Source organism: Arachis ipaensis, chromosome B5, assembly GCF_059453495.1.
Source record: "Arachis ipaensis isolate K30076 ecotype BB chromosome B5, ASM5945349v1, whole genome shotgun sequence".
NCBI classification, from domain to species: domain Eukaryota; kingdom Viridiplantae; phylum Streptophyta; class Magnoliopsida; order Fabales; family Fabaceae; genus Arachis; species Arachis ipaensis.
Window position 1 is genome coordinate 123,857,211 of NC_142440.1, and position 26,028 is coordinate 123,883,238.

The window sequence follows — 26,028 nt, forward strand, 5'->3', positions numbered from 1 at the left end:
TTTTGAAAGCAACAATAATGCACTTTGTTTTATAGAAAGCTTTGGAGAAGATTTCACAAAAAATTTTTGCAGGAGTTCCCCCTAAATATGTGCATTTGTTCCCTTAAAGGGCGTTTATCAAAGAAAACGATTTAGATATCAAAGTTTTTGCTTAGCGGAAGTCTTTTTTTTTTGAAATCATTGTTTCGCAAACTTATTTCTTCTTTTCAAATCCTCAAACTTCTTCTTTTTCAAGAGTTCAAAATTTCAAATATCCTCAAACTTCTCTTCCCCCTTTTGACATTATCAAAAAGAGAGCAGTTTGAAATGTGTCATAGAAGCATGCATAAAACAATGAATTTTTTTTTTTTAAGTTCAATTTCTCTATTAATTTCAAGGATGAGATATTCCCCCTTTCAAAAAGGATTTGATTTCCTCTTTTTATATATAAAACAAGCATGCATAATTCCCCCTAAATAAGTGAAATATATTAAAGCATGCACATTAACTTAAAATAGGGGTACCAATCCTATTTTGAGTTATTCACCAAATAAGCATACAAGCATTAATCATTAAACAAATTTATGAAGGAAATATCAAAGTATTTAAACCATAATAGAAATCCTTAGCTTACTAGGAGTTAGTTTAACAGTTCATATAATCAAATAAACATAAAGCAATAAAAAGTGACTTGATGAAGAGGAGACAATCAATCTTGGTCTTCATCATCATCAGTGTCCTCTTCATATGGTAGGTGGATCCCGAAATGCTCATATAAGTCATCAATACGACGATCCAAGCGACCCGTGCGATGATCTACACGAGACACACGACGATTAAGTACTTCAAGTTGCCTACCATGCTCTACATCAATCCTTTGGATGTTTTGGTTGATGGATTGTAATTCTCTCATTACATCAACCAAGGAGGGTGGTTCTTGAGCTTGAGGTGCTTGTTGAGGAGCTTGCTCTTGAGGACCTTGTTCATCAACATTTCTTCTTCCCATTTTGTTGAGAATATGAGTGTTGATACAAGATTGAGGTGGTACTTCCTTGGCAATCTCATTTGATACATCAATACCAACATAATCAAAGACTTTAGACCATAGGCAAAGGAATCCTAATCCACCATTCCTATCCTGCATCTTGAGCCTAATCATATGTTGTACTATAAAGTATGGCCAATTAATCTTAATTCCATTCATCATAGCCCACATGACAATCAAATCTTCATCATTTACATTCGCATGCCCGGATATTCTAGGTTGCAATACATAGGTGACTAGATATAACAAAGTTCTATGTTCCGCACTCATTGAATTGCAACTAATTTTGGAATGAGCTCCTTGTACAAGATTGAACAAATGCATGGCATTGTCCTTTGAATAACCCCATTCATCAATTGGGGTTTTACCACCTTGAAACAAGTCACCTTGATTAGGCAACTCCCAAATGGTGGCTAACTCATCACCATCTAGCCTATAATCCTTTCTTCCTATCTTGAAGAATAATGTGAAATTTGATTCATCTTCCTCATCAATCTCAATCATGAGTATACTATAGGCTATGGCAACTAAATCCGGATAAAATTTACTCTTAATTTGAACAAAATCCATGAGGCCTTGATGAACTAGAATAGCCTTAAGAGTATCAAAGTTATGAATGACAAGAAGGGTCGGATCCAAATACCTCGGAGGAATTTCCTTTCTTCCGGCGAGCCTTGCCTCATAGAATTGAAGATCTTCATTAGAAGCAAAGTACCTTGCCAAAGGATGATTATTTGGAGGTGGAACCACACTTGAAGAGCCTTTTGACTTCTTGACGGTTCTCTTGATTCTAGGCATTGTGGATGATTTTGTTTTATGGGTTTTGTAGAGGAGAATGTGGGGACTTCAAATATGTAATTTGTTTGTAGTGGGTATCTAAGTTTTGTGAGTTGTATGAAGCTATATGTGAGCTTGTTTTGGAGGTTATGGAGGTTTGAAGGTGGGGATATGAGTTGTGAGGTTGAAGATGATGAGAAAGTGGGGTTTTGTTGCTCAAAAATGCCAAATTCACGTGTTTTTGTGCAATTTGGTCGTGTTTGCATCGATGCAATAGGCTTTGCATCGATGCACATAGCACGTTGTGTGCTTTGCATCGATGCAAAGCTTGGTTGCATCGATGCAACATGCATCATTTTGCCCAAAATCACCAAATTTTCATCCTTTGGTGGTTCTTTCTTCAATCCTTTGAGTTCCATCATGTATATACTCATTTAAACCATTATAAACTTCAATTTGTTGATCCTCCATTGTTTATAATCTTCAAATTCTTCAATCTACCTCAAGATTAATCACTCATTCATCAACTCATAAACCTACAAAACAATGGCTAATTGGATATCTCCAATGCTTAAGTTAGTAAGAGATACAAAAATAGCAATATAAATACAATGAATTCAAACAAATCATATTAGATTAGAATCCAAGATACCAAGTTTCATCATTTTTACTAACAAGGCATTTCACATCATTTGAGGAAACTTCATCTAGATTAATCATGTATACATTGTCAACACGGTGCCCAATTAGCACAATTTCATTAGTGTCTTGCCTTTTTATCAAACAACATTTTGAATCAAAGGTGACTAAGTTTTCTTTGTCACAAAGTTGGCTAACACCAATGAGATTATGTTTGAGACCTTTGACAAGTACAACATTATTTATGGAGGTAGAAGAATTTTTACCAACTTTTCCAACGCCGATTACTTTGCCGGTGTTGTTGTCTCCATAGATCACGTTTTCTCCGTTTGTAGGCTCTATTGCGGTGAACTTTGATTCATCGCCGGTCATGTGTTTGGAGCATCCACTATCAACATACCAATTTGTATCCTTAGCTCCAACACGTACCTACAAAACAATTAAAATTGGGATTTAGGTACCCAAGTGAATTTGGGTCCTTGATGGTTAGTATGAGCATAATGCCCATAAGGTGCCCATCTCGTATCTTAACTACGAAAGTTTATATGTTTAATTCTAGTAAAGCATACGGGTGCTATATGACCTACTTTATTACAATAATGACATATGACATTTGGATTATGCATCCTATGCATGTTTCTAAATGGTTGCCTAGGTTGTTTCCTAAATGCAACATCTTTTGATCTATATGCATTGTGATTATAATTTCTAAATGAAGCATGTTGAGGAAGATGTTTAAAGGCTTCATTCCTTTTAGGCATGCTTGCCTTTTGGGCTTGCGGTTGCCTAATAGGAGTTTTAGTATTTTTAAATTTTCCTTTTTCAAAACCTAAACCTTCCTTATTATGAACATGCTTTTGGTTTTTCAACATTTTATCTAAGTTCTTTGAAGATTCATTGAACTTAGCTAAAGTGTTCTTAAGATTTGTAATTTCATTTTCATGCATTTTACAAGATTTGTATGGATCACTACTTGTGCTACACTTATCTTTTCCAAGATTGATATTCTCGTTTTTCAACATCTCATTTTGTTTTAAAAGATCCATATTCTTTTTCTTTAGGAGAGAATAATCTTGGGTAAGTTTTGTGTACACCTCAAGTAAGGCATCATATTCATCTTGTAAATTAAAAGAAGTGGAGTTGTCATCACTAACCTTTTCTTCGCTTGCCATTAAGCAAAGATTTGCAACCTCGTCGTCATCGGAGTCGGATTCATCCTCGTTCTCCCATGATATGTATGCTTTCTCCTTCTTCTTAAATTTCTTGTTTTTGTCCTCCTTTTGAAGTTTTGGACAATTGGGTTTAATGTGTCCAACTTCTCCACACTCATAGCATTTTGGTACCTTTGTTTTGCTCTTGAAGTTTTTCTTCATTGCAAACTTATTGAATCTTTTTAATAAGAGTGCAAATTCTTCATCTCCTTCTTCTTCATTATCATCACTCTCTTCTTGTAGTGATGTTGTTTTAAGGGCGAGACTTTTCTTCTTGCTTTCTTCACCTTTTTGTCTATTTAGCATAGTCATTTCATAGGTGAGAAGATTACCTCGTAGTTGATCAAATGTAAGTTGATCATAGAGCCTTCCTTCCACAATGGCGTTCACTTTGGAGTTCCATTTTGGTGTAAGGCTTGTAAGCACCTTGGTCACAATTTGTTTATCATTGTATTTTGTGCCAAGCATGCTTAGGTTGTTGAAGATCTTGGAGAGTCTTTCAAGAGCTTCTTCAATGCTCTCTTCATCTTTCATTTTAAAATTTTCCCATTCATGAACCAACATAAATATCTTTGATTCTTTAACGTGGTCGGTTCCTTCGTAAGTGATTTGGAGTTTATCCCAAATCTCTTTAGCGGTTTCACATGTAGAGATCTTCATATAATCATGCTCGTTAAGTGCACAATGAATGAAGTTGATGGCTTTATCATTCATTGCCACTTTCTTCCAATCATCGTCACTATATTCATTTTCTCCTTTCGGTACTTGCTTTAAGACGGAGACTTCTCCTTCTTTAGCGCTTGTTGTCTTTGTTGGAATGTGATTTCCATTCTCAATCACTTTCCAAATTCTCACATCTTGAGAACGGATCCAAATTCTCATCTTATTTTTCCAATAAGAGTAATTTGTTCCGCTAAAAAGAGGAGGTCTAGCGGTTGAGTTACCTTCACTAGTGTTGTTGTTGTTAAAGCTTGTGCTTGCCATGATCTTTTCCCTTAAACGGTTAAGTCTTTCAAAGGGTTAAGCTCTGATGCCACTTGTAGAACCTATGCACAATTACTCAAGAGGGGGGGTGAATTGAGTATTGCAACAACAATGAATCTTTTTGCGAAAGTTAAAGACAATATACAAAAGTGTTATTGTACTAGTATTTTTCCAAGAGCTTAACTCAATTGCTAAGCATTTATAAGGAGCTTTTACTTTCCAATAGACACCAACTCAAATAAATTGATCAAGCTTTTCACCAATCGGACTTAAGCTATTCCTTAAGTACTTACGAAGCTACTTTTCGATCACAATTTATTTGCTCAAAGGTAAAAGACAATAATATAGAAGAGATGAGTTTGGAGAGATGCAAACGCTATTTAGAGTGGTTCGGCACAATCCTTGTCCTACGTCCACTTTCTTTCTCAATCGCTATTGAGAAGTTCCACTATTGCCAAGCTTCAAGGTGCTCGCACAAAACCTTTTACAATCCGAGTCCTTAGTTTCTAACACCTCACGGTATATGATCACCACTCGTATACTACCCCCACTCCACTTAGAGATTCCTTCTCTAAGATTTGCCTTGAGTACTTAGTATACTTCTTTGGTATCCTCACCGACTATAGTGTTTATAACTCTTGACTCAACCTTGGAGATCACACTCCAATTTACAAAGTGTTACAAGAAAACAATTCTCAAAGAATTGTTGAGATGAAATGAGTACTCTCTAGAAGAGTGTATGATTACAAGTTTAGCACTATTGAACCAATTGATATTGCTCTCTCAAATTGTGTATTATAACACCTTAAAAATGTGTAGAACGAAAGAATATGAACAAGATAGTTTGCAAATACTCACATGTATGAAATAAGGCTTCAATCCATCTATTTATAGACTTCCCAAACCTTAGAAACGTTGGGGAGTTAATGGGATGGAGCCGTTTTGTTAAAACTAGCCGTTTTTTATGTTTTTGAATCATTTGCATCGATGCATAACACTTTGCATCGATGCAAATGTGTCTTTGAAGCTGAAATTTGAATTTTCAGCTAGGTTGCATCGATGCAAACATCTTTGCATCGATGCAAAAAGTCGTTGCATGCTTTGCATCGATGCAAGATGAGTGTGCATCGATGCAAACCTTAAAGAATGGCTTAAAATCACTTCAAAATGCTTAGGATTGATCTCAAACTTGTTGGAGTCAATTCCTATGCTTTTGTACCTTTGAAAACAAGTTTTTAAACCATTTGGCTAGCATCGAATTGCAAGATGTGCATCAAAACATTTTGTGAGTGTGTGTTGAGAGATTTAGCAATTGGTTCTTAACAAGAATTTACCTAAGTCCTAAGACACTATACTTGTCTTCAAATGTTGTGGACTTGAGTTTCTTGTTGTTGTTGTGTTGCTTTCAACTCTTCATTCCTCAACGTTGAATGTTGGTTGATCTTTCAATATGCTTGTTCATTCAAGTTGTTTGTTGGTTTGTCTTTCATGTCGTTTGTTGGTTTGTCATTCATCAAAACCTACGAATACAAACTTCGCATACAAGTAACATGTTTTACACTTTTGTTAGCTCTTACTAGTTTTAGGATTTAATTTTCTTGCTTCTTATTTGATTTTGTTTTCATTCTCCTCTTGCTATCATGAATTCTCACCTTGGCTATGAGTTTGGTTATCAACATGTTGTAGGAAATGAGGACTATAATGAAGATGTGTATCAAGAATAGGATGACCAAAGGTGGGAGGAGCCATATGCATATGATCAATCTACATGGCAACAACCTCCACCAATGCACTATGAAGAAGAGCCATTCTATGATGCATATCAATCCAATGGCTATGGTGACTCACCTTGTGACTTTCAAGAACCACCACCATATGCCTATGAAGCATATCCTCAACATAACTCTCAACCATACTCACAAGCCCCTTCTTACCAACCACCTTCATATGACCCTAATCTATATCCATCCTACCAACAACCATATGAGCCATATGAACCACATATAGAGCCACCACAATTCCAACATCAATATTTTCAAGAGCCACCTCCTCCACATTATTACCAAGATGAACCACCTCCAATATATAAAAATTTTCAACCACAAGAGGAATTCTACCTTCCACCACAACCTCACATGGAAGAATATTCATGTCCATCGATCCAAGACCCATATGATCCCTATCATGATATCCAAGCGGAACAAGAGTCAAGGGATCATCTCAAGGAAGCGTTGGATCAATTTCAAGCAACCATGGAGTGTGTTGTGCAACAAGTGGAAAGAGTGGAGAATATTGAACCACCACAACTCTACCAAGAAGAACCATCTTCCTATTATGAACCCTTCCCCCAAAATGATGAATCCTTCCATCCACCCCAACCTCTAATGGATGAGACCCTTGGTGTTCTTGTTCAAGGGCAAGAAGAAATGAAAAGGGATGTGCGAAATTTCATGGCCGCCTTGGACGCGGTAACAAATCAATTAGCCTCCCAATGCTTGAACACTCAAGGAACTCCCATGGCTACATGTGGAGAATCGAATGAAGAACATAGCATGAAGGAGAGATTGGAAACTCCGGTGGGAAATGAGGGAAGTTGCTTTGTATTGGAACAATTGGAGGAAGCTTTAATTGTTGAAGACAAGGAAGAAGTGGTAGAAGACTTAGGAGATGCGGAGCCTCCATGGGAACAAAACCCCTCCAAGATGATTGAAATTGATGCTAGGGAGGAAAGTGCACACCTTCCAAGGCATATCCCATATGAAGACTTGGATGGGATAGAGAAAGAATTGAGTTCCCTTGGTGATGAAGATCAAGCATCAAGTCTTAGTGGTGAAGAATCCTTTAAGCATGAAGAACCTTCTCCTGTTGGATTTGAAAGCGTTGAGGAGGTAAATTTTTCTCACCATCCCTATTATAATTTGAGTAAAGGAAAAGGTTTAGATAAAATTGTTGAACAAAGGATTGAGATTAAGAGATCTGGTGAAGAGGTGGAAGTCCCTAGAAATAGAAGAACGAGGGTTGGTTATGCTTTGTCAAGATCTTTGGAAGCATCTTTGCCTAGGTTGTCATCTACTCCTTCACTTGAGTGGGTAAAATTCATTTCTATTAGCTTTATTATCCCACTTGAGTATGGCTTGCTTGAAACGGATGGTCAACTTAGGATGCTTTGTGGGATGAAGCGTAAGAGAAAGATGTTTCGTGGTTGGCGTTGCAAATCAAAGCTCATTTTGGTTGATACTTCAAGAGTTGAATACAAAGGTGGGAATAGTGCTCAAATAGATGGGTCTAGAAGGATTATTGGGCACTTCATAGAGAATTCATCTTGTTCACCACCCGGATGGACTAATAATGATGATCAACCTCAAGACGGGTGTGAAAATAAAGTGTGGGATCCCGGATTACAAGAAGAGGATCAACTTTGGGAGCCCCAAGCTTGTGAAGAACTCCATCAAGACTTGGCTCAATCCATGAAGAATCTTGGGGCACAATGGAGAACCAAGCATTGGTGGGAGTTCCAAGATGAATACAAGCACAATCCACCTTGATGAGGAGCTCCCCATAAGTTCAACTTAAGGACAATAAATAAAAGTGCTAGGTGGGAGGCACCCCACCATGGTAAAATCTTTTCATTTTCTCTTTTGTAAATATTGACAAAATTAGTTTAATTTCATGGTTAGATTAGTTGGTAGGGTTTAATTGGTAGTCTAATGTGTTAAATAAGGTTTTAAGGTGTTTTGGTAGATGTTTGGAAGCTTGGAATGGTGCAAAAACATAGAAAAATTTTGAAAAAAAAAAAAACGGCCATCGGCGCGCTAGCACGCTGTGCGCGCGCGCGCACATTGCACTTCCGCAACTTCTGGTACAAAAACCAGAGAGTTGTGCGCGCGTTGTGCCAGCATTGTGCTGGGAGCACAAGCTCATCCGCGCGTAAGCGCGCTGTGCGCGCGCGCGGATCGTCTCTGCTGCATCCACGCGTGAGCGCACTGTGCGCGCGCGCGCGGATTTGCACCCTGCTTTTCTCCTTCCTCCTTTCTCCTTCTTTCCTCTTCTCTTCTTTTTTCTTTCTCATTTTTTCTTTTCTTCTTCCTCTCTTGAAAGATTTTTTTTTCTTTTCTCTTTTAATATAAATAAAAAAAATTTAATAATAAAAAAATATAATAATAAATAAATAAATAAATAAATAAAATACTAAAAAAAATTAAAAATATAAAAAAATAACTTTTTTTCCTCTCTTCTTCCATTTCCTTTTGTCTATTACATTTGCATACTTTTATTCTTTGCATTTTAATTCTATTTGTTCTCATTTTATTTTCTAAATTTCTCATTTTAATAATGGTGTTGAATTCTCTCACTCAATTGTTGAGAATTTCTTGCATTTGTTTTGGTGCTTCATGACTTGTTACATTAATTGTAATATTTGTCAACACACAAGATTAGTGCTTTAGTTCTTCCTAATTCATTACCCTTTGTTTTTTTCTTGTACCGCTTCATCATTGAGTTAGGACAGAATCAAATGCTTTCATGCGTATCACTTGTTTGTGTCAATTCTTATTTGATCTTGATGCTCAATATACTCTCCATGCTTTAACTTTACTCTTGCATCAAGTATCAGTTGATATGCCTTTTGCTTATATTGATTTCTCACTCACATGTTGTAGCTACCATGTAATAGAGAATCATACTCTTATTTGACATTAGCCCCGCCTATGTTCTATTTACTTTGATATCTTTGTTGTAGGCTTAATTTTCTTTCTTTTTCTCTCCTTTTAGGCTAGCCACCAAGAAAGGAGGAAACGGAAAAGCTTTTAAATGGGGCAACGAACAAGTCATCCGCACAACCTTTCGAAGAAGCTCATCAATTGTAGCAACCCATCCACCTTGCTCTTCTTTGCATGCACCGAGGACGGTGCAATCTTCAAGTGTGGGGAGGTCATTCGACCGATCTCCATGGGTAACAATTTCCTTTTCAACACCAAATTTTTTTTATTTTTCTTTGTTAGAGTAGCTATTGCATTGCATGATAGGTTGCATGTTAGTTAGAATTTGTACATATTCTTACCACTTCTTTCATATTAGGACTACTTGACAAATGAATTTTTTTGCCGGTATAGAAATTATCAAATGATCAATCGTAGTATAGTCTAAACCGACGCAAAATCCTTCATCAAATAAATCTACAATCTATATCCGAGAGTACTAGTCTCCCGAGTCGTTCTCCCTTGGAATTGCCAAAGTGTGCATCTTATTGATTTAGTAAGCCTTGTTGGAATTCTTTGAAGGTTTTAGCAAAGTAATGAGAAACAAACAATCAATTATCAAAAGACTTGGCTTAGGGTTGGCATTAGAAATTCTATCCTTATAGTCCATTCAATGTTGACAATCAATTAGGCCTTGCTTCATTTAGTTATCCCCTAGGTATAGAGGGAGGTCAAATGAAAGCAATCAACTTGAGTCACAAGTCCTAGCTTCACCTTATGGGAATCTAGCTTTAGTGCACTCCAAGCCAACTAGCAATCCCTAATTCCAAATCAACTATTGATACAACTATTCAACTTCTTCCAAGGACCAAACCCTATGCCAAGGGTGAAAATTCTACTCCATAGCTAGTGTTGTCATTTTATCAAACATGTGATGAGCAAGAAGGAAAGTCATAGTAAAATGAGAAGAAAAGTCGAATTGAGAGTATTGCAACACAAAGATCTAACAACAAGTCTCAAAGAGTAGCAATGAAAATCGAATTCTCAAAATAGAGATGAAATCCAAAATTACAAAGTTGAATTCTAGATCTATGAGAATTGATCAATTGCATCTACTACTTGAAATTGGAGAAGAAAATCTATGACATGAACAAAGTGGAGTGAAAATTGTAATGGATCTCACCAAAAAGTCATTGAAAATTCAGAAATTAGATGAGGATGAACCCTAGTGAAGCTTGGAATCTCCCTCTTCTTCTCCCCAAAGTGTAACTAACTCTCCTCTCCCAAAAAAATATCTAGATCTAAAAATGAACTAACTAAGTGTCCTTAACCCTTGCTCCTTTGGTCTTCTTAAGCTTTTCCCGCCAAGGTGTTTCCCCAAAAGTGGGATCCTTAACTGCCTCCACGCCTAAGTCACGTGACTTCTTTTTAAAAAATCATATTCGCAAATCGGCGCGCACGCGCAAGGTACGCGCACGCGTCGTTGAGACGTCTTGTAATGTGCGCGGAGGCGTGATGTACGCGTGCGCACCCATGAAGATCCTGGCTTAGCCGCTTCTCAAGCCGGCTCTTGGCTTTGGCTCCACGTTACCCTATCCGCGCGGGCGCTCAAGGTGCGCGCACGCACCCATGCGGAAATTTTCAAAGCTTAATCCTCATGCTTCCTTCCTTTGTACCCGTCTTCCTTCTCTCTTTCGGTCCATTCCTACTCTATATCCTGAAACCACTTAACACACAAGTCACGGCATCGAATGGCATCAAGAGAATATTAGAAATGTATCTATTTTAGTGCGAAATAAGCATGTTTTCATTCATGAGGCGAGACTAGGAAAGGAATGCAAAATCTTGTATTTTCATATAGAAAGTGTGTGGAATCATTGATAAAACCCCTGAAATCAGCACAAGATAAACCCTCAAATTGGGGTTTGTCAACCTCCCCACACTTAGATTCTAGCATGTCCTCATGCTTAGAGAAATGCAAAGAAACACAGAAGACCGAGGGATTGCAACAGTATAAGACTCATGAAGTGCAACCTACTTATATGCATGCAACTATGACTAGTGCCACTATCCACTTGGTTGGGAGCAAATTAGCCTTCTTAGGACATATGCGAGCACATGGGATACGATGGTGGTCAAAGCATAGGACTTGCCACTTTCTAAGCATCAAATGCAATATGCGCAACCTTGCATGAGGAATGCTCGCGAGAGCCGGGAATCAAGAGATTGAGCATCGAACCCTCGTCGGAAGTGTTTGCACTCTAATCACTCGGTGTTTGGGGTTTATTCTCTCAATTCTCCCCTAATCATGCTTTCCAAGATTTGTTTTTCATCTAACAATCAACAATTATTCAATGCATGCATACAATTATCATGAGGTCTTTTCCTAGGTCGTAATGGGGTTAGGGTCAAGGTAGGGTCATATATGGCTAGTGGACTTAGGATTTGAATCTTTGATTAACTTAAACTTTTCCCACCTAACCTATATAATGACCTATACAATTAAGTGCTAACCTAACTACCCATTCCTCACTTTTCCACATACTTATGCATTTTCTTTTCGTTTCACTATACTTATGCATTGATTCCTCTTGAGCTTCACTTTGGGGCATTTTGTCCCCTTTTTATTATTTTTCCTCTTTCTCTTTTTTTTTCTTTTTCTATTTTTTCCTTTTCTTTCCCATATTGTTTTTCTTTTTTTTTTCTTTTGTTCTTTTGTTTTTCTCATTTTTTTTTCTATATACAAGAGCGTCAATGCATAAGGTTTTACATTTGATCAATACATGAGTATGTACCCAATTCCCAATATTTTCAACAATGATACAAAATACCCTCTTATTCACCCAATGTCCCAAGGTTCCCACACTTGAATGATACTCGCACACACTAGCCTAAGCTAATCAAAGATCCAAATAAGGACTTTTATTGTTTTCCGCTTTAAGGCTTGTAATGTGCTAAATTAAGAACAAAGTGGGTTAATCGTAGGCTCAAATTTGGCTAACAAAGGGAGATAGAAGGTAAGGCCATTTGGGTGAGTGAGCTAATGAAATGATGGCCTCAATCATATAAATGCATGAATACACCAAATAATGGACATAAAGAATCAAACAAGTCAAAGATCACAATCATAGAAAGAGAATAATGCACACAAGAAGGAAAAATAAGTGGTTATAAGATGTAACCACACCATTAGGCTCAAATCTCACAAGCTTGTGTTCTTAGCTCAAAACCATGTTCCAAAATAAATTCTTCATGCAACTTGGGCATCAAAGCATTTAAAATTTACAATGCCACGGTTGTCCCAAAGTGTTGGTTTCCTAAGAGAGAATTTCATTGTTCCAACCAAGCAGACTTATCATGCGAATGGTGCCAACTAAAACCTAATCATGCAACCTATCCTAATTTATTCAGATTTATTCAGATGTTACCTACGGAGATCGGTCGGCCGACCTCCCCACACTTAAAACTTAGCACGGTCCTCCGTGCTAGAGGTTAGGCGCACTGGGTGATTGAACTCCGAGTGTGCCACTTCTCCAATGCCACTGCTATCTCCGCTTGAAGTTGCGGTGGAGGTGGAGATATCGGGTTCCTCCATAGGTGGGGTGATTATGCTTAGAAGCCTCTTCACATGAGCATAGCGGCGTTGGTTACGCCTCTCATAGCGGTCTAATTTGTTGTGAAGGTCCTCAAGGCGTTGGGCGGCCGATTTTTGTGATGTAGATGAAGTGGTAGCGTGGCCAGTTGGTATGGGCAGTTCAATGTCCTTGGTGACTTCCGGAGGCTTGAGGCATCTCTTGGTCGGAATGATATCACCATCGACCGGTATTGAGGTTCGCCTATCTTTAGTCTCCCGGTTGACGCCGGCTTTCGCAACTAATGCCGTCACTAAAGCGGGGAATGGTAGATTTCTCTTGGCATGAATGCACCCCATGGATTGGCGGATGGCACGCGGAACGTCGACCGGTTTCTCGGTCAAGATGCACCATATCAATAAGGCAAGCTCGGCGGTGATGGATGACCCATGTGTGCTTGGGAGCACGTAGTGAGCTAGAATTTGGGCCCATGCCGTGGCTTCTTGAGTGAGGTGGCGGACATCTAAACCCTTGGGTCTTCGCTTTATGGTCCCCCGAATCCAATATGCGTCGGGTAAAGCAATGACGCGGAGGATCGCACTCCAATCGAATGCGCGGTCAACGCATGTAGCCAAGACTTCTTGGTAGGCGTCATAAGCATCCGTTGACGGTTCAATCCCAAGGACTTCTCGGATGGTTTCCACTGTGACCGACACTTGTTTCCGGCGCACAAATATTGATGTGAGATAAGGTGAGTGGAAGTTGGAGTAGAATTCCACCACCCATGAGAGATTTGCCTCCGTTGGTTGCCTCAAGAGGAACCTCCAATGCCTCCGGTCGATGTGTGGTATCACAATCGGACTGAGGTGAGCCGGTAAGACTAGGAGGGGTTCCGGATGGTAATTCCTTTCAATCATTCTGGAGTAAACAAGTTCGCAGTAACGGTTGGGAAACTTGTTTGAATCCTTAGGAGGGTTGTCCTTCTCTAGAACGTCAACGGGGCCCTTGGTCTTCTTCAGGAGGGGCCTGACCGTTAGTTCTTGGCGTACTTTATTGGAAGCTGGCTTCTTGGGGCCTTTCCCTTTGTCCTTTTTGATGACCATCCTGTGGAAGCAAGAAAGGGAAAATATCAAACCCAAAGAAGTGGAGGTACATGAACTATATGAAATGAAAGGTTATGCCATAAAATATGGATATCTTTGTTACATGACAGCTGCAACATGTAACTAGGATAATGTGTGAAGAGCAAGGCAAATTATTTTCATGTGGTGCAAGGGTAGTTTAAGCATGCAAGGAAGAGGCATGAGAAGCACACACCCTTAGGGACCATAAATGGAAGACAAGCTAAGAAAATGGGAATGAATGGTTTGTGGGAAGTGGGGATGCACTCAAAAGTGATTGGTTGAGAGGCAAGGTAGTCACAATGAGTCCAAAATTCAAGTGTGCCTTTCATCGAACACTTGGCGTGCCTCTTTGAAGTAGTATGTGATTATTGGAAAATGAGAGCAATGTAACATTCCACAATCCATTATTAATGATTATAGTGCATATTGATTGCAAGAAAATTAAGCAACACCATTCATCTATTCATGTAAGTGAGTTTGAGACCTAAATGCCCATGAAGAATTGGATTGAAAGAGAGGGGAGAGCAAAGACATCCCAAGGGAGTAACTAGAGAAAGAAGGAAGAGAGAAGAAAAAAAAAGAAGAAAGAAGCTACCTAAAAGATGGTGCAACTAAATGAATAAGAACTACAAGAGATTAATGGACTAAGAGGGAGCCTAGTATAATACCTTGTGAGATGGAGAAGGATATGGGAGAAGAAGAGAAGTGGAATGAGAATGAAGGGATGAGTGAGCCCCCCTTTTTTTTTAAGAAGGCGTCGATCACCGGCGCATGCGCGCGCGGTGCGCGCTCGCGCAGGGAGTGAGGTGAACTAGGGGCGCGCGCGCGCGCACATTACGCGTGCGCGTCCATGCGCTTGGGCTGGCGGCACAGGAGAGGCACAGGGGTGGCATAACTCTCTGGACAAAGTACCAGAGATGGCTTCAGCGCTTTTTGGCGCGCGCACGCGCAGTGCGCGCGCGTCTTCGTGGTTGTGCCCCAGGCATGAGAAGGGCCTGGAGGGGGCTCAACTCTCTGTGAAATGGCTCAGAGAGGAGTGTAGAATAAAGGGGCGCGTGCGCGGCTGCGGCGCGCGCGCGCAATTCGTGCTCGCCTTGTATGGACGCGTGCGCGCCAGGTGCGCGCACGCGGCAAAGGTGCTGGGCCGGTGGCTTAGTGTAGGCTTGAGAGTGGCTTAACTCTCTATAGGATGTACCAGGAGGGCAGCAAGGCAATCGGCGCGGACGCGCACAGTGCGCGTGCGCGTCGATTGGCAGATTTCGCCCATGTGCGCGGACGCGCCATGTGCGCGCATGCGCAGAGGGGTGGTTTTTTTCTAAATTTACAAGTGTTTACACCACTTTTGACATTTCAAACCCCCCCCCATATAGCAGGGAATTTTACTTGGTAAACTATCAATGAAGTCAACAAATGAAGGGGAGTTGTCATTAAAATCTAGCTAACAAACATGAAGTCAAGTGTGTATGTACAAATCTCAAAGGAAGATCTTACCATGGTGGGGTGTCTCCCACCTAACACTTTTGTTTAACGTCCTTAAGTTGGACTTTCAGTAGCTTATAGTGTTTGTTCAAGAGTTGCATCCCTCAAGAGGAACACTTCAAATTCCTTGGCGTTCTTTCTTTGCTCACCATGATATAATTTGAGACGGTGCCCGTTTACCTTGAAGATGTCCGGGCTTGATGGGTGGCGCAAGTGGTAGACTCCATAAGGTTCTACTTTCTCCACTTGGTAGGGCCCATCCCACCTTGATCTAAGCTTTCCGGGTAGTAATCTCAACCTTGAATTGTAGAGAAGGACTAGGTCACCGGGTCGGAATTCTCTTCTCCTAATGTTCTTGTCATGGATGGCTTTCAACTTTTCCTTATAAAGTCTAGAGTTGTCGTAAGCTTCCAATCTCAAACATTCTAATTCTGCCAATTGAAGCTTTCTCTCTACTCCGGCCCCACCCAAGCTCATATTACACTCCTTTACGGCCCAATAAGCTTTGTGTTCAATCTCCACCGGTAAGTGACATGCTTTACCATATACAAGCCGGAAGGGGCTCATGCCAATGGGTGTCTTGTAAGCCGTTCGATAGGCCCACAGTGCATCGGAGAGTTTAATGCTCCAATCTTTCCTATTCGGCTTTACAATCCTTTCTAACACATGCTTGATTTCCCGGTTAGAGACTTCGGCTTGGCTGTTTGTCTGAGGGTGGTAAGCCGTGGCGACTTTGTGGATGATGCCATATTTTCTCATGAGGCCGTCTATTCTTTTGTTGCAAAAGTGGGATCCTTGGTCACTTATGATTGCCCTTGGGGCGCCAAAGCGACAAATGATATTGTTCCTCACAAAAGAATACACAACATTAGCGTCATCCGTTCGGGTGGGGATTGCCTCCACCCATTTTGACACATAATCGACGGCTAACAAGATGTAGAGAAAGCCATTGGAATTTGGAAATGGTCCCATGAAGTCGATTCCCCATACGTCAAAGATTTCTCAAAAAAGCATATTTTGTTGGGGAATTTCGTCCTTCTTGGAAATATCTCCAAACCTAATACATTGGGGACAAGATTTGCAATAGAGAGAAGCATCTTTGAGAAGAGTTGGCTACCAAAATCCGCAATCAAGGATTTTTCTTGCCGTTCTTTGGGGCCCGTAGAGACCACCTCCTTCGGAAGCATGGAAAGCGTCCAAGATTGCTTGGAATTCGGTTTGAGGTATGCACCGTCGCATTATTTGGTCCGCTCCACATCTCCACAAATAGGGATCATCCCAAATATAGTATTTGGATTCGCTTTTCAGCTTATCCTTTTTGTTTTTGTCGAGATTAGGAGGGAAAGTGCGTGAAACCAAATAGTTTGCTATTGGGGCATACCAAGGAACCACTTCCGAGATTGCATGCAAAGCATCTAAAGGAAAGGAATTATTGATAGGAGTGGTGTCGCCTTTTGTGTGTTCGAGGCGACTTAAATGGTCTGCCACTAGGTTTTGGGAACCGCTCCTATCTTTGATTTCCAAGTCAAATTCTTGTAATAAGAGCACCCAACGAATTAATCTCGGTTTTGATTCCTTTTTTGCCAACAAGTACTTTAGTGCCGCGTGATCCGAGTACACTACTACCTTGGAACCAAGAAGATAGGCTCGGAACTTGTCCAAAGCAAAAACAATAGCTAGGAGTTCCTTTTCGGTAGTAGTGTAGTTGGATTGGGCTCCGTCTAATGTTTTGGAAGCATAAGCTATGACATAGGGAATCTTACCCTCGCATTGTGCTAACGCGGCTCCTATCGCATAATTCGAAGCATCACACATGATTTCAAAGGGTTGAGTCCAATTGGGTCCTCGTACAATAGGGGCTTGTGTCAATGCTACCTTGAGTTTGTCATATGCTTCCATACATTCCTTGCTCATCTCAAATTCGGTGTCTTTTTGTAGTAATCGAGAGAGAGGTAAGGCCACCTTGCTAAAGTCCTTGATGAATCTCCGGTAGAATCCTGCATGTCCAAGAAAAGAACGGACTTCCCTCTCGGAGGAGGGGTAAGGTAAACTGGATATGACATTTATCTTTGCCGGATCTACGGAGATGCCTTCCTTTGATACTATGTGTCCCAAAACAATGCTTTGTTTGACCATGAAATGACATTTTTCAAAATTTAAGACAAGGTTTGTTTTGGTGCATCTTTCTAAGACTTTTTCAAGGTTACTAATGAGCGGATAATTTATACGCTTTTTGACATTGTTTTTAGTATGTTTTTAGTAGGATTCAGCTACTTTTAGGGATGTTTTCATTAGTTTTTATGTTAAATTCACATTTCTGGACTTTACTATGAGTTTGTGTGTTTTTCTGTAATTTCAGGTATTTTCTGGCTGAAATTGAGGGACTTGAGCAGAAATCAGATTCAGAGGTTGAAGAAAGACTGCTGATGCTGTTGGATTCTGACCTCCCTGCACTCAAAGTGGATTTTCTGGAGCTACAGAACTCGAAATGGCGCGCTTCCAATTGCGTTGGAAAGTAGACATCCAGGGCTTTCCAGCAATGTATAATAGTCCATACTTTGGCCAAGAATTGACGACGTAAACTGGCGTTCAACGCCAGCCTTCTACCCAAATCTGGCGTCCAGCGCCAGAAAAGGAGTCAAAACCAGAGTTGAACGCCCAAACTGGCACAAAAGCTGGCGTTCAACTCCACAAATGACCTCTACACGTGCAACACTCAGGCTCAGCCCAAACACACACCAAGTGGGCCCAGGAAGTGGATTTATGCATCAATTACTTACTCATGTAAACCCTAGTAGCTAGTTTATTATAAATAGGACCTTTTACCATTGTATTAGGCATCTTTGGTCTCAGTTTTAATTCATTGTTAATATTAGGAGACTATTGATCATGTTTTAGGGGGCTGGCCATCTCGGCCATGCCTGGACCTTTCACTTATGTATTCTTAACGGTAGAGTTTCTGCACTCCATAGATTAAGGTGTGGAGCTCTGCTGTTCCTCAAAGATTAATGAAAGTACTACTGTTTTCTATTCAATTCATCTTATTTCGCTTCTAAGATATCCATTCGCACCCAAGAACGTGATGATGGTGATGATTATGTGTGACGCTCATCACCATCTCCCCTATGAACACGTGCCTGACAAACACCTCCGTTCTACATGAAATAAAGCTAAAATGAATATCTCTTAGATCTCCTAACCAGAATCTTCGTGGCGTAAGCTAGAATGATGGCGGCATTCAAGAGAATCCGGAAGGTCTAAACCTTGTCTGTGGTATTCTGAGTAGGATTCAATGATTGAATGACTGTGACGAGCTTCAAACTCGCGAGTGCTGGGCGTTAGTGACAGACGCAAAAGGAGGGTGAATCCTATTCCAGCATGATCGGAAACCGACAGATGAATAGCCGTGCCGTGACAGGGTGCGTGAGCATATTATTCACTGAGAGGAGGGGATGTAGCCACTGACAACGGTGATGCCCTTGCATAAAGCCAGCCATGGAAAGGAGTAAGACCGATTGGATGAAGATAGCAGGAAAGCAGAGGTTCAGAGGAACGAAAGCACCTCCATTCGCTTATCTGAAATTCCTACCAATGAATTACATAAGTATCTCTATCCCTATTTTATTATATCATATTCGAAAACACCATTATCACTTTATATCCGCCTGACTGAGAATTGCAAGGTGACCATAGCTTGCTTCATACCAACAATCTCCGTGGGATTCGACCCTTACTCACGTAAGGTATTACTTGGACGACCCAGTGCACTTGCTGGTTAGTTGTGTCGAAGTTGTGACAATTATGTATTGAGATTAGAGCACCAAGCCTTTGGAGCCATTATCAGAGATCACAATTTCGTGCACCAAGTTTTTGGCGCCGTTGCCGGGGATTGTTTGAGTTTTCGGCAAGCTTTTGGTCCGGTAACATCAGTGCCAAGTTTGATCCGGCAACAACACCAAGTTTTTGGCGCCGTTGCCGGGGATTGTTTGAGTTTGGACAACTGACGGTTCATCTTGTTGCTCAGATTAGGTAAATTTCTTTTTATTTTCTTTTCAAAAATTTTTCAAAAATCTTTCAAAAATTTCTTATCTGTTTTCGAAAAAAAAAAATAAAAATGCTTTCAAAAAAAAAAGTTTTATTCAAAATTTTTAAGAATGAATTCTAGTGTTTCATGAAACATGTTGAAGCCTGGCTGGCTGTAAAGCCATGTCTAAATTTATTTGGACTGAGGCTTGCAATTTGTTATCAAGAGCAATATACTCTCGTGTTAAAGGGCTAAAGCTTGGCTGGCCATTGGCCATGTCTAGTGTTTTGGACTAGAGCTTTCATTGAAAGCTTGGTTGGCTAGTGAGCCATGTCTAATTCCTGGACTGAAGCTTTAGACTAACATGGCAAGATTCCTGGAATTCATATTAAAAATTTTGGAATCCTTATTTTTTCTTTTAAATTTTCAAAAAATATAAATAAAAATCCAAAAAAATTAGAAAATCATAAAAATCAAAAATATTTTCTATTTCTTGTTTGAGTCTTGAGTCATATCATAAGTTTGGTGTCACTTGCATATGCATATTGCATTTTTCGAAAATTCATGCATTCATAGTGTTCTTCATGATCTTCAAGTTGTTCTTGGTAAGTCTTCTTGTTTGATCTTGATGATTTTTTGTTTTGTGTCTTTTCATGTTTATCATATGCATTCTTGAATTCTTAGTGTCTAAGCATTGAAGAATTCTAAGTTTGGTGTCTTGCATGTTTTCTTTGCATTAAAAATTTTTCAAAAATATGTTCTTGATGTTCATCATGACATTCATAGTGTTCTTGGTGTTCATCTTAACATTCATAGCATTCTTGCATGCATTCATTGTTTTGATCTAAAAATTTCATGCATTGCATCTTTTTAGTGTTTTTCTCTTGCATCATAAAAATTCAAAAATAAAAAAAAAATATATCTTTCCCTTTTTCTCTCATCAAATTCGAAAATTTGAGTTGACTTTTTCAAAAAATTTTAAAATCAAATTGTTTCTTATGAGTCAAATCAAATTTTCAATTTGAAAATCTTATCTTTTTCAAAATCTTTTTCAAAAATCAAATCTTTTTCAAAATTCTTAGTTATTTTCGAAAATTCCAAAAATATTTTTCAAAAATCTTTTTCTTATTTTTATATCAAATTTTCGAAAATAACATAATCAATTAATGTTTTGATTCAAAAATTTGAAGTTTGTTACTTGCTTGTTAAGAAAGATGCAAACTTTAAGTTCTAGAATCATATCTTGTGATTTCTTATGAATCAAGTCATTGATTGAAATTTTAAAAATCAAATCTTTTTCAAAAACTAATTTCTATCATATCTTTTGAAAAATATCTTCTCATCTTATCTTTTTTAAAAATATCTTTTCAAAATATCTTTTCTAACTTCCTAACTTCCTATCTTTTCAAAATTTGTTTCAACTAACTAACTAACTTTTTGTTTGTTTCTTATCTTTTTCAAAACCACCTAACTAACTCTCTCTCTCTCATTTTCGAAAATATCTCTCCCCTTTTTCAAAATTTCTTTTTAATTTATTAATTATTTTAATTTCTAAAACTTAATTTTCGAAAATTACTAACAATTTTTCAAAAACCATTTTTCAAAAATCACTAACTCTTTTTCAAAATAATTTTCGAAAATTTTCCTTCCCCCATCTCATTCTATTTATTCATTCATATCCTAACATCTCATCTCACATCTCTTCCATCCTTACAGTTGTGTTTCTTCCATTCTTTATCTCCCCCTCTTTTCTTCAAGGATCCCTATACTGTGGTATAAAGGATCTCTATTATTATTATTTGTCTGTGCCTTCTTCTTTGTCATATGAGCAGGAGCAAGGATAAGAACATTCTTGTGGAAGCAGATCCAGAACCTGAAAGGACTCTGAAGAGAAAATTAAGAGAAGCTAAAATACAACAATCCAGAGATAACCTTTCAGAAATTTTCGAACAGGAAGAGGAGATGGCAGCCGAAAATAATAATAATGTAAGGAAGATGCTTGGTGACTTTACTGCACCTAATTCCAATTTACATGGAAGAAGCATCTCCATTCCTTCCATTGGAGCAAACAACTTTGAGCTGAAACCTCAATTAGTTTCTCTGATGCAGCAGAACTGCAAGTTTCATGGACTTCCATCTGAAGATCCTTTTCAGTTCTTAACTGAATTCTTGCAGATATGTGATACTGTTAAGACTAATGGAGTAGATCCTGAAGTCTACAGGCTCATGCTTTTCCCTTTTGCTGTAAGAGACAGAGCTAGATTATGGTAGGATTCTCAACCCAAAGACAGCCTGAATTCTTGGGATAAGCTGGTCACGGCTTTCTCAGCCAAGTACTTTCCTCCTCAAAAGCTGAGCAAGCTTAGAGCTGATGTTCAAACCTTCAGACAGAAAGAAGGTGAATCCCTCTATGAAGCTTGGGAAAGATACAAACAGTTGACCAAAAAGTGTCCTTCTGACATGCTTTCAGAATGGACCATCCTGGATATATTCTATGATGGTTTATCTGAGCTATCGAAGATGTCACTGGACACTTCTGCAGGTGGATCCATTCACCTAAAGAAAACGCCTGCAGAAGCTCAAGAACTCATTGACATGGTTGCTAATAACCAGTTCATGTACACTTCTGAAAGGAATCCTGTGAGTAATGGGACGCCTATGAAGAAGGGAGTTCTTGAGGTTGATACTCTGAATGCCATATTGGCTCAGAATAAAATATTGACTCAGCAAGTCAATATGATCTCTCAGAGTCTGCATGGAATGCAAGCTGCATCCAACAGTACTCAAGAGGCATCTTCTGAAGAAGAAGCTTATGATCCTGAGAACCCTGCAATAGCAAAGGTAAATTACTTAGGTGAACCTTATGGAAACACCTATAACTCAACATGGAGAAATCATCCAAATTTCTCATGGAAGGATCAAAAGCCCCAACAAGGCTTTAACAATGGTGGAAGAAACAGGTTTAGCAATAGCAAGCCTTTTCCATCATCAACTCAGCAACAGACAGAGAACTCTGAACAAAATGCTTCTAATTTAGCAAATCTAGTCTCTGATCTATCTAAGGCCACTGTAAGTTTCATGAATGAAACAAGGTCTTCCATTAGAAATCTGGAAGCACAAGTGGGCCAGCTAAGTAAAAGGATCACTAAAATCCCTCCTAGTACTCTCCCAAGCAATACAGAAGAGAATCCAAAAGGAGAGTGCAAGGCCATTGACATAAGCGCCATGGCCGAACCTGTGAGGAAAGGAGAGGACGTGAATCCCAAGGAGGAAGACCTCCTGGGACGTCCAGTGGTCAGTAAGGAGCTTTCCTCTGAGGAACCAAAGGACTCTGAGGCTCATCTAGAGACCATAGAGATTCCATTGAACCTCCTTATACCCTTCATGAGCTCTGATGAGTATTCCTCTTCTGAAGAGAAGGAGGATGTCACTGAAGAGCAAACTGCCAAGTTTCTTGGTGCAATCATGAAGCTGAATGCCAAATTATTTGGCATTGAGACTTGGGAAGTTGAACCTCCCTTGTTCATCAATGAACTAAGTGATCTGGACCAACTGACATTGCCTCAGAAGAGACAGGATCCTGGAAAGTTCATAATACCCTGCACCATAGGCACCATGATCTTTAAAGCTCTATGTGACCTTGGTTCAGGGATAAACCTCATGCCCCTCTCTGTAATAGAGAAACTGGGAATCTATGGGGTGCAAGCTGCTAAAATCTCATTAGAGATGGCAGACAGCTCTAGAAAACAGGCTTATGGACAAGTAGAAGATGTATTAGTAAAGGTTGAGGGCCTTTACATACCTACTGATTTCATAGTCCTGGATACTGGAAAGGAAGAGGATGAATCCATCATCCTAGGAAGACCTTTCCTAGCCACAGCAAGAGCTGTGATTGATGTGGACAGAGGAGAACTAGTCCTTCAATTGAATGAGGACAACCTTGTGTTTGTAACTCAAGGATATCTCTCTGCAACCATGGAGAGGAAGCAGAAAAAGCTTCTCTCAAAGCAGAGTCAACCAGAGCCCCCACAGTCAAACTCTAAGTTTGGTGTTGGGAGGCCACAACCAAACTCTAAGTTTGGTGTTGAACTCCCATATCCAAACTCTAAGTTTGGTGTTGGAGAGTCTCAACAGAGCTCTGCACATATGTGAGGCTCCATGAGAGCCCACTGTCAAGCTATTGACATTAAAGAAGTGCTTGTTGGGAGGCAACCCAATGTTTATCTAATTCTTATTTTTATTGTTTTTCATGTTTTCTTAGGTTCATGATCATGTGGAGTCACAAAATAAATATAAAAATTGAAAACGGAATCAAAAACAGCAGAAGAAAAATCACACCCTGGAGGAGCATCTGTCTGGCGTTCAAACGCCAGAACAGAGCATAGTTCTGGTGCTGAACGCCCAGAATGGGAGCATCCTGGCGCTGAACGCCCAGAACAAGCATGGTTCTGGCGTTCAACGCCAGAAATGGCACACAAATGGGCGTTGAACGCCCAAAATGGCCACCAACCTGGCGCTGAACGCCCAGAGTTGGGTACAAAGGCATTTTTACATGCCTAATGGGTGCAGGGATGTAAATCCTTGAACACCTCAGGATCTGTGGACCCCACAGGATCCACTCAGGATCTGTGGACCCCACAGGATCCCCACCTACCTCCACTCACTTCTTCTCACCACTCTCTTTCACACAACCCCATAAACACTCTTCCCAAAAACCCTTCACCAATCACCTCAAACTCTCTTCCCCATCACTTCTTCATCAGTCACATCCATCCACTCTTCCCCATAAAACCTACCTCATAAACTCCACCTACCTTCAAAATTCAAAACCAATTTCCCACCCAAACCCACCCATATGGCCGAAACCTTTCCCCCCCTCCCTTCCCTATATAAAGACCTCCATTCTTCATCAAATTCACACAACACATCCCTCTACACTCCTCTTAACCGAAACCACGTCTCCCTCTCCCTCTCTATATTTCTTCTTCTTCTACTTCTATTCTTTTGTTTATTGCTCGAGGGCGAGCAATATTCTAAGTTTGGTGTGGTAAAAGCATAGCTTTTTTGTTTTTCCATTACCATTGATGGCATCTAAGACCGGAGAATCCTCTAGAAGAGGGAAAGGGAAGACAAAAGCTTCCACATCCGAGTCATGGGAGATGGAAAGGTTCATCTCCAAAGCCCATCAAGACCACTTCTATGATGTTGTGGCCAAGAAGAAGGTGATCCCCGAGGTCCCTTTTAAACTCAAAAGAAATGAGTATCCGGAGATCCGACATGAAATTCAAAGAAGAGGTTGGGAAGTTCTAACAAATCCCATCCAACAAGTCGGCATCCTAATGGTTCAAGAGTTCTATGCCAATGCATGGATCACCAAGAACCATGATCAAAGTAAGAACCCGGATCCAAAGAACTATGTTACAATGGTTCGGGGGAAATACTTAGATTTTAGTCAGGAGAATGTGAGGTTGGCGTTCAACTTGCCATACATGGAAGAGAACGCACGCCCCTACACAAGGAGAGTCAACTTTGATCAAAGGTTGGACCAAGTCCTTATGGACATATGTGTAGAAGGAGCTCAATGGAAGGTTAACTCCAAAGGCAAGCCGGTTCAACTAAGAAGATTGGACCTCAAGCCTATAGCTAGAGGATGGTTGGAGTTCATTCAATGCTCAATCATTCCCACTAGCAACCGGTCTGAAGTTACTATAGACCGGGCCATCATGATCCATAGCATCATGATTGGAGAAGAGGTGGAAGTTCATGAGATTATACCTCAAGAACTATACAAGGTGGCTGACAAATCCTCCACTATGGCAAGGTTAGCCTTTCCTCACCTCATTTGCCATCTATGTTACTCAGCTGGAGCTTTCATAGAAGGAGACATTCCTATTAAGGAAGAGAAGCCCATCACTAAGAAAAAGATGGAGCAAGCAAGAGAGCCCATTCATGGAGCTCAAGAGGCGCAAGAAGCTCATCATCATGAGATTCCGGAGATGCCTCAAATGCACTTTCCTCCACAAAACTATTGGGAGCAAATCAACACCTCCCTAGGAGAATTGAGTTCCAATATGGGACAACTAAGGGTGGAACATCAAGAGCACTCCATCATGCTTCATGAAGTAAGAGAAGATCAAAAGGCAATGAGGGAGGAGCAACAAAGACAAGGAAGAGACATAGAAGAGCTCAAGGACATCATTGGTTCCTCAAGAAGGAAACGCCACTAAGGTGGATTCATTCCTTGTTCTTCTTTCTTCTGTTTTTCGTTTTCTATGTTATGTGCTTATCTATGTTTGTGTCTTAATTACATGATCATTAATAGTTAGTAACTCTGTCTTAAAGATATGAATGTCCTATGAATCCATCACCTCTCTTAAATGAAAAAATGTTTTAAATCAAAAGAACAAGAAGTACATGAGTTTCGAATTTATCCTTGAACTTAGTTTAATTATATTGATGTGGTGACAATGCTTCTTGTTTTCTGAATGTATGCTTGA

The 26,028-nt window shown here is 39.8% G+C and overlaps 1 non-coding gene across 1 annotated transcript; it reads right to left on the minus strand.

Annotated features, from left to right (window-relative positions):
- Positions 1-21,889: 21,889 nt before the first annotated feature.
- LOC148565656 (small nucleolar RNA R71) lies at positions 21,890-21,997 on the minus strand. The gene has a single exon (XR_015884241.1). It is a non-coding gene; the product is annotated as a small nucleolar RNA R71 (small nucleolar RNA).
- Between the last annotated feature and the right edge of the window lie 4,031 nt (positions 21,998-26,028).